Below are 10,825 nucleotides of genomic sequence, written 5' to 3' on the forward strand. Positions count from 1 at the left end.
TGTGGAGCAGTGGAAGTGCGTGGACCTGGCCCATGCGATCAGGTATGCCGGGGGATTCTACCTGGACACCCCAAGTTGTACATTTACCTGTCCAGCTGAAATACCTACCACTTGAGGCCAGATCAGCTCACCTGGCTGTGGAAACTGTGGTAAGGGAAAATTCCCAGTATTTGCATATTTTTTATATCATAGATTGCCTATTTTCTGCTTTGGTTTCACTTTTCTCCAATCCCTTTAATATTGATTGAAACAGAGAAGTCAACCAGAAGATGTGATCTGGCCAATTTTATTACAGTGAACTCTTGTGGTACCCTAAAACAAACTTGACCTAAAGAGGGGCAGCAACACAGAGGGTGAAACGCTAAACACGTTATTTTCTGCTGCTGGCCTAGTCCTGATTTTTTCGGACTCATGAGGGCTAGAAATTTACATAAAAGTAGCCAAAATGTTGAAAACATTTGGAATGGAAATACACACACTGAAAAAACTAAATGGATGAGAAATAAAACATGTAAGAACTACACTATATACACTACATCCCACACAGACACTATGTAGCTATAAACTGCACTATACACCTAAACAGTAACATAAATAAAAAAAAAAAAAATCTGTACCTGGATAAGCTAATTAGAATGAATAATGATATCGTTTTAGAAAGTGGCCAAAGAAAAGGAACTGTTTGGAAGTCTTTTCACTGGATTACCGCATAAATGCAATAATGAACCAGATATTAGACATTAAATCCAGACCCTGTCTGCACAATAACCATATCTTCCTTACTGTAACTTATGGCTGTGAGACATCAAGAACCACATTAGCTAAATAGAAAAGTTATCTTCACCACCCAGAAACCAAGAGAAAGAAGAATTTCTGACACAAACTACATAGACACATCAGATGCTCATGAATAAAAGAAAATCAGGGGGCACTGAAGTTTTGGAAACGTGATTTTGCAGTAAGAAGAGATGGAAAGGTCACATAGCAAGAAAGACAACAGATGGATGCTAACTAGACAGTAAATGGTGTCTGAGGAACATCTGAAGAAGAGCAGGAAGGTCACCTGATAAAACGGGGAAGACCACCTAACCAAGGCTTTTGGAAGAGAATGAAGAAGGACCTGCTTAAATCAGGGACCTATGACATCACTGTGATCTGCAACCTTGGAGAATCCCAGACTGAAGGCAGAGGCCCTTCAAGCGCTCAGGAGAATTTGCCTAACGAATAAGCAGTGTTTGGTTAGCTAACGTTTACTTACCTAGAAGTTGTTAGCCAGTTAAGTTCACCCATTGCATCTTCACCTGTTTCTCCAACTCCAGGAACAGCCACAGTGAGATCACGGTGGTGGTGTGGCGGACGGGCATTGCCGCCAAGCCTGCCTTCGAGGGCCTCATCCACAGCCGTCCTACAAGCCCCCTGTCCGTGATCCCCCATCACCCCCCACCCGGCGGTGGGACAAGACCCCCCCGGTACCACCTCTTCCCACCCACCATCGGCAGAGTCGCCGCGTACTGGTGAACGGATCGGAGGGTGGTGGGGGCGGGGGTGGCCTGAGGAGTCTCTGGGTGGGAACGGCCAGGGCGATTCGGATATCAAGGCGAGGACAGAGACTCTCAAGGGCACCCGAGTCACCTCGACATCAGGTGACAAGATTACATCATCTTGGCCCCCATCAACCTGGAAGCCAGGTACCCACACCATACTCTATGTCTACCAGTTAAATGTCCATGCGACCTCCTATAACCTGTTCTAAAGAAATCCACTACCTCAGTAATTTTAGGAGTGATTTAAGGCTGTGGCCTTATGCTGTAGGAATACAGGCCGGGTATTTATCTGACTGAAAGCTTGCTTTGTTTGTGGATAAGGGTCACCTGGTACTTTCTGATCATCATTTCTGCAGGACACCGATTTTATAGCAGCTGACAGTGCATTGGGCGAGGACTGAAAAGAACAGAGTTTAGTTCTTATTTCTGGCTTCAGTGTGGTGGAAATGAGCGCCCTTTCTCCCTCAGAACTGCTGAATCCCTTTCACCATCCAAGATGAGTCTTAAAACTCACCTGTTTTTGGGACCAGCTCTCCCCATCTTGTAACTGCTCCATAACCTGTACTGTATCATCTGTCACAGATCCCTGCATTTCCTATCAATTCTATACACGGCTACTCGTGTCATGTGCGGCAAGAAAAGCGATGACATCCATCAAACAAAGTGCTTGTAGAATTGCGTGTCTGCACCCGTAAATCATGGAGAAGTACACTTCTGTTTACCTTGAGCTATAAGTGTCATTGGAGAAAACGCATCTGCTGAAAGGATATAAATGCAATTGTAGCTGGTCATCGCTAATGCACATCTCTAGCCGCAGCAGTTCATTGCGGACATCTCGAGAGCAGTGATGAAAGGCAAAGCTTGATGAGAATTGGGGTGCTGTGTGTTGCTGGACACACGAGGGTAGTGACAGCGTGCAAAAGTGCCTTAAGCACTAGCAGACCTGACCCATTGACCTGGTCTCTGCAAACCACAGGTCGATCAGTGCTCCTCGGGGCACCACAAAGCAGCACTGTTACAACATTAATTACTAACATTCATTCTGCTGGGAAACAGTCGGGGTGGATCATTATAGGGCTGTCTCAACTATCCCCCTTTGCTGATCAATGGCCATTTCTGTATGAATGTAGAGACAACCCATTTTCTGTTAAATTAAAAATAGAGAAATAGTGAGGAATTAATGTAATGTAATATAATGTAATACTACATCCCTCATGGACATGGACATCACTACCACAGCTGTGTTGTAAAAGGAAATGACCCCAGCTATATTTCCCATGCCTGGATTTGGACACCCCAGCATTCTCATGGGAAATATAAAGACTGCATGACAGAACCTTTAAAACCACTAAAACATACCCCCAAAGCTTGAAACCATAAATAGTTTAAAGGAATTTACCCGGCAACTCCACCGCTCAAGAGGAGTGGTCCCCTGGCCTGTTCCCAGGGTGTCACCATACACCTGACCTACTGTTCGTGGGTGTTTTCCTTTTCACAACACGACTCCCCTAGTAACATTTTAGTGGAACAGGGTGAGTGGTACAAATACTATATGACACCCTGCTGGGGTCATAGAGAGATGAGTGGGCATAAAGCTGGAGGTGTTTTTTCATAAAGGTGCTCTCACTCGTGGTGTGGGCAGCCTTGCCATAGGTCGGGGTTTCATGTCACAGGCAAAGCTCTTAAACCCCCACTGTGTCACAAGTGTGGGGAGACACTTACAGGTGCTGACTGTAAACTCGAGTAATCAGCGTTATATAAATAAAACAGTGTACACAATTATCATGCCATCCAGTAGACTTCACTGGTCCTCACGTGGTGACCCAAGCAGCTCTTTCTGGAAATATGAAGTCAGCCTGGTTCATGCTGGGAATTATGGGAAAAGGGAGGGAATTGCGATCAACGTCTTGTAACCTTCTGACCTTACAGTGAATAAGATCAAATCCCTCCCTAAATGTGTATCAGGTCAATTTCCATGAGAATAAAGCCTAAAGCCTCATAACTGATGAATTGCTGAGAAGTGCAGGGATTGTGGTGCTGTTAGATCATCATGAAGGTGGCTGCAGATGGGATGTAGACTACATACATGTCTGCCTGAACAATATTTATTCTCAGAAAAGGACAAATATTAGATCATTAGTACTTATCAGTATTTACATGGTGAAATCTACTAATGAACTGCCAAAAGCATGAAACATTTAACAAAACTGGTTAATAAGTTAAATAGTTCCTGATGGAGCGAGAGCATGCAGGCTGTTTTTGTTAGTTTGCGCTAAAGCAAGGCACATTTTGAAAGGGTAATATATACAAATTTAATTTTTTCTCTGGAGGCTGGCAACATTGCTTTTATGTCGATACACTGAATCCTCGCATTACCAACAGCCAAATTATGACTTCTGAGGATACGAAGATTCACCAGTTTATTTACGTGTTTTTAACTACATTCACTTCACTTCATCTTACATTTATATTTATTTATTTAGCAGATGCTTTCCCCAAAGCGACTTGCAATGGATATCTTTCCCTAAACCTTGTTTTTTAGAGGGAACCATCACCTGCATTTACATCACCAGTCCATACGTGTTAGTAAAACTCACCCAAACAACACACACACACACACACACACATTTCAGAACCGCTTGTCCCATACGGGGTCGCAGGGAGCCAGAGCCTACCCAGCAACACAGGGCGGAAGGCCGGAGGGGGAAGGGGACACACCCAGGACGGGTTCACCCAAACAGAAAAGTCCTAATTCAACTCACTTTAAATGTTGACTGCTGAAGTCTGGTGTTCATTAGCGTTGGTGACTAGAAACAATATTTTAATTTGAATGGTGTTTGAGGGTGGGGGCACAGTGGCGCAGTGGGGTTGGACTGGGTTCTGTTTTCTGGTGGGTCTGGGTTCGAGTCCCACTTGGGGTGCCTTGCGGCGGGCTGGCGTCCCGTCCTAGGTGTGTCCCTTGGCCCTATGCCCTGAGTTGCTGGGTGGGCTCCGGTTCCCCGCAACCCCATATGGGGCAAGCAGTTCGAAAATGCATCTGTGTGCGTGTAGCTTGAGGGTAATACAAATATTAAAAAGTCTCACAAAGTTTTTTTTTTTTTAAAAATGTTTTATTGCTACACCTGTAATTTTTGCTTAGCCTGAAAATAAATGGAGGGGAAATCTGTATTATCAGGCTTTTATTGGCTTTAAGCAGTAAAAGTGACTTTGGATTTATGATCAAATCTCTTTATAGCAGACTTCTGGTATCAGTTGAGAAACCAGTGTATACTGTGTTTTTGCATTTGTGCATCGTCACTGTGGTTCTCTAATTCCCGTTGCTCTAGTTAGGCACCGTTCAAAGCAATGCATTTAGACCTTCTGGCACTTAAAGCATCCGGCATGTTTCAGTCTTCACCACGACACAGAAAATTAGCTGAAAGCTCTTTGAAAAAAGGACATTTCCAACCTGTGGACCGAGAAAGGAGTCGTCCGCATCTTAAGATGACAGGACAGCACTGCGGTGCATTGATGTGCAGCTGTTAAATGATTCAGCAGAATGGAAGCTAATAACTGCAGAGAGGGAAAGCAATGTTCCCGTGTAATGACTACATGACTTGACATCTGGTGGAGATAGGGGCTGCGGATTGAACACTCCTGTCAACAATTTAATTCTCTCTTCTCCTGTGTGTTCCTGCTTTTCAGATATTACGACCTGTGTATCAGGACAACATCGGCACGCTCGGTAAGCCCGTCTCAGCGCTAGATTAACGAGCATCTGTCCTGCACTCTCTGTCGCTGTTCCCATGTCTCTGCACCTGCTAACTCCACTGGAAGTTCTCGACACTAACTTTGCCTAGTTTTCCTTGACAGGACTTGAACATTTGAACCCTCACTTATTCTGGCTGTCTGCTTGAAAGTATGTGAACCCTACAGGGATGGTCATTATTCTTGTATAAAATATTAAACTTATAGAATCTATATCTTAAATCTTAAAATGAAGTTAGAAAATTGATAGATGATTATGATTTACACACCTGATCTTACTTACCTACTTGGTGCAACCAGTGCAACTTGGTGGGGTTTGCTTATTTTTGCACCTGCACTACTTGTGTGTTTCTACCACACACACGATTTCCTCTACAGCAACATATGGAATCGGTCATTACACACGTATTATATCACATGAGAAAGGCTGATTCTCATTAAATAACCATTTTGTCGTAAAATTAAGGGACGCGGGGGGGGGGGGGGGGGGGGGTTCATACTTTCAAACAGCACTGTATGCAACACATCTTCAGTTCGCATCAGAAGAAAGGCTTTCAATCTTAATGTTATCGGGTAATTAAAAACATTTTCCCACAATGACTTACAGTAATGTGTATATACTAAGCTTCTAACAATGATTTACTATGATTTACTAATCCATACGCTCCAAACACACAAACACATAGGTAACTGTAGGTTCCCCAGTCCACCTGAAAATAATGTCTTTGAGTTGTGGGAGGAAACCAGAGCACCTGGAGGAAAATCCACAAACACTGAGAGAACATACACACTTCACACAGGCTAAAATGGATTAACTGGATTAGTTAAACTTATGGTCCAGGAGGGGAAAGATTTCTGTAGTCTCAGACACAAAGACAATAGTTTTACACTGCTGACTTATTCAGAAGAGTGTTTTCTTGCTGAAGACTTTGCTATGTGTCCCATGTGGAAATTGTTCTGTGCTCCTTTGAGCCCTGTACATCCAAAGGTCAGGCCTTAAACCCTGATAGCATTGTGGCTCCGATGATATTATTTTCCAGAGTTCTTCAGAACTGACCCAAACCAAAGGCAGCATTGCTCAAGGAGTCACACGACCATTTACACCCCCGCAGGCTCACGGTAAACTGTCACAGAAGACTTTAAAATGATAAAACACTCACTTCCTAAATCTTCCGGAGAGTTCTTTTTCTTCTGGCAACAAGGGGGTCCCTGATGTAACAGATGGAAAGAAAGCCTTCTGCTGTCCACGTCTTCTTCAGCTGAGTGTCGACTGGAAAAAAAACAGACTGTTTCAAAGCGGAAGCATAAAATATACATCAGAAAAAAACATTTCCAAGGTTACAGTTTGGTAAAGCTTTGGAGTAATGTGATCCCATATTCAATGTTTTATTTTATGTTTTATTAATTTTTCAGACTTCTTGTTAGTTGCACTTTATACTTGACCCTGAATTACATCAAAGTGAATGAATAGAGTTGCCTAAATCATGAGAGGCTGAAGTTTGATAAATGTAACCCTAGTAAATGTAAGTTAAAATAAATTAATGTGTTTTCTATTATTAATGAAGACAGATGAGCTGAAAGTGAATTTTGATTCAAGCTGAGGCTTTGAGACACCTTCATTAGCAAAGTAATGAAAGCAACAAAGTAACAAAGTTTATTTTTTCAAAACCATGGTGTTCTTACTCATGTGCTACAACATCTATATTGTTTGAATATCAAATAATTTTGATCAAATCAAAATTTGTTTAATTTACATTTACATCTGTCTATTTTGCAGACGTTTTTCTCCAAAGTGACTTCCGATGAACGCTATGTAGTGTTATCAGCCCAACTTTTTATATTTATTTCGGTTTATACTTATCCATATCCAGCTGGTGAGCAACTCAGTGCACATGAACACATTCTTTAAGGTGACGAGCGCAGCCCGACAGCTGAGGGCCAGAACCCACAACCTGCTGGTTACAGAGCGCTCTTTCCCAGCAGGGAGGGTATATCAGACATGCCAGACCAGCGGACCCCAGCAGGCCAGCGCCCCTCCACCCAGCACCGCCCCCATGGGAGGACCACCTTCCTGAGACGCTCCACTAGTAGCAAGACCTCCAAAGCACCACCCCCTCTGGCTACCAACAGAACTGCAACTACGCCAACTACCAGAACTGCACCATTGTCAGGTCCCACCTACCCCACGCAAACTACGGCACCTACGTCAAGCTGGCGCCCAAAATACTCATCTTCCCCATTTTTGTGCAGGTGAGCCCTCGTCTGTTTCTTTTACTGCTTTTTCTGCAGCACACTGTCCTCAGCGGTCAGCTCAATTTATGAAGGTCACCCTGACCAAAATTTGCATGTGGATTTTTCTGATTTGGGAGTCTAAACAGAAGGAAACTAAAGTAAGCATAATGTGATTTCAGTTAACTTATAGCTTTCTCGAAACTTTTGCCCTTAGGGAGTGCTGTGCTCTAGAGTAAGTGGTGGGGGAGCATAAGTGGGTGATGAAAGAGGGCTTGATGCACTGCAGGGGTCTACCATTGAAACTGCATTACCAATATCAAGTTGCTGAAAAGAAAGAATCTGTCATAATACAATAATACACAGGGTAAGATGTTAAAAACCCTTCTGCTAAAATTACGGGGTGGACACAAACTACTAACTATATCAACTGTGCCTGCTTTCTTCTCAGTACTCATACCAACCATCTCAATCCACCAACCATCTTATTTGATCTATCTATACTACCTAAACCGTTTCAGAATACCTCCATACACCTGCACACCAGCTACGGACACTACTCTCCTCACCAGGGATCACTGCGAGCACTTTTCTGGGGCTGTCAAGTGGGCACCTTCCTTCGTCAGCGTTTCATCGAACTGAGCCCATGATACCTCCAGAACGCTCAACAGCAAGATCTGGCATCCCCGACCCTCCCCCCTCGATGCTCACGGCGCAGTCCCAGTGACTCAATTCGTCAAAAGTCTCCCATTGCAACCACCCATTGACCACCCTCCAACCAGCACAAACAAACCACACAACATTACATTTTTACAATTTTACATTTATTTATGTAGCAGACGCTTTTCTCCAAAGCGACTTCCAATGAACTCTATGTAGTGTTATTAGCCCACACACCTTATTCACCGCGGTGACTTACACTGCTAGTTACACTACTTACACTGGGTCACTCATCCATACATCAGCGAAACACACTCTCATTACTCACACACAACTCAACATAGGCACATGGAGGTGACAAGAAGATCTAACATTCAACATTTGCATGAGCGAATACCCACAAGCGTAGCTCTGCTTCTCCCAAGCATTCTGCTGTCTCCTCAGCCGCAACCAGTGGCTAGACCTTTCTGCTGCCTCGGACAAGTTTTTGAACGCTGTATTTGATGACCGACCCCTAAAACCAAAGTCTGACAACAGAGACGTGGTTGATTTGGCAACAAACATAAAAAAAGAAAGGCAACTAGAAACGCGCTGGACTGAAAAGTCCACCCAGTTAACACGTGAAATCTCTTGTCCTACATTTACTTTAATGCATTTAGCAGATGCTTTTCTACAAAGTGACGTACAACTCAGGGTATTCCAAAGAGTATTGTGCAACAAAGAGCTGGAGTTGCAGACACAAGATAACTTAAGCACAGCTTGTTTGATATCATCGTTTTACCCAGCATATACTGTTTACGGCATTGATTTAGACACTAAAGGGTCGGGCAGGAAACAAGATTGTGGCAAGTGGTGCCATGTAGATTTTTGTTGCTCTTAGGAGATCAGGAGAGACATGGACCAGTCTTTTATGTTTCAAGGGATTCAGTTACCCTGAGAGACAGAGGGAGCTCATTCCACCATGTGGGAGCCAAAAAGGACAAGCTATTGAGCTGAAGAAGATGTGGGCAGCAGAAAGCTTTCCTTCCATCTCCTAATCCTTGTTTACCAGTAAACAGTTAATAGTAAAAACTCCACACTGTACAGCGAGCTCCTCAGAAGTGTGTATCTGAAGGCTGTGAAATATGTTCCTCGTGGACACCGAGCATAGCTTGTGGGCTGAAAAATGAAAGCATAAAGGCCTGATGAATGATAAATTGAGGCATGATTTATTGTCTGGCAAAGTAGGGACGGCGGCAGCGGCGCCGTGCGGCAGGGAGATCACAGTCCGTCGCCACCCTGCGCGAGATGCTGCTCGACATTATTTATTTGCTCAGGTGACGCGGAACGCAAAGCATGCATTTAACATCAGCACGAAGCCTGCTAGATGATGAATTAGAAAAGCGCCTCTTTCTACGCGGCACCTCGCTGCACGGGGAACCCGGTTCAGATGCAGGTTCTTTGCCCTGCAGGAGGAAAAGCCTTTTTCTTTGCTTTGAATGTCAGCTGGCAGCTGAAACCAGAAGAATCAAAAATATTTCCAAACGTACACACTGAGCACCTTAACCGTGTTGCTGTATCTCGCAACTCCCGTGCGCTTTTCTCTCTCCGCAAAGGAAACGTGTAGCCTCTGGACAGGGTTCGACATCACAGATAAGGGTGGCCGTAGCATATTTTCACCGTGTCATTTTTTTAAGGTCCCATGTAGCGCTTGCTGTCATTTATTTGTCACGCAGCGTGCACGAGTGTGTGTATGTGAGAACTTGTGTGTGCGTGCTGCCGCTTGGTCGCATTGCATCCGCTTCATACACGTCTTGTGGCTGAAAGGGACTGGGCCGGTGCGCTCACTTCCTGTTGGCTTGAAGGCGTGCAGACACACAAACACACACTCAAACATAGAAAAACACACACACACACACACACACACACACACACACACACACACACACACACACACACACACTATCAAGGAGGAAAAAAAAAACAGGTCCCTTGCTGTTGCTGGCTTTCTCATAGAGGTCCAGAAAAGGATGTGGCTACCCCATCCCCCCATCCCCTCCCCCTTCTCTAAGAAGCATCATCAATACCTCGACCCCTTGTCATACCTCCTGCGTAGTTACACTTCATTGGCAGCAAACAGCGTCAGCGGCAAATACTCAGCTCCATCCTGCCCTCCAAATTGACCATGGACCAGTGGCTAGAGACCTTGCTGGTACTCTCACTCAGATAGAGTCCCTACTTTATAGGATTGCCCTGAGTAGTGCCATGGGGATGAGGGGGTATCATGTACTTGTGCTGTGGCTGACAAGGCTATTCCTCCCCACCCGTGTGTGCCCTGCAGCCACTAGACCTCTGCAACCCAACGCGGACTCTGGTGGTGACTGAGGAGATGATTCTGCACGAGAGCAAACACCTGTCCCTTAAGGTAAGCGTGGGGGCTGGAGACTGTGTGCATGTATGTGTATGTATGTGTGATGGGTAAATAAGTCAGTGTCTTAACATTGTAAGTTGCTTTGGAGAAAAGCATCAGTTAAATGGATAAATGTAAGTGTGTGTGTGTGTGTGTGTGTGTGTGTGTGTGTGTGTGTGTGTGTGTATGTATGTGTCTGTCTCTGCTGTGTATGTTCATATGGAGAAAAGCATATTTTGCATGATTGAAGGTGGCC

This window comes from Scleropages formosus, chromosome 6, assembly GCF_900964775.1.
Source record: "Scleropages formosus chromosome 6, fSclFor1.1, whole genome shotgun sequence".
Lineage (NCBI taxonomy): Eukaryota > Metazoa > Chordata > Actinopteri > Osteoglossiformes > Osteoglossidae > Scleropages > Scleropages formosus.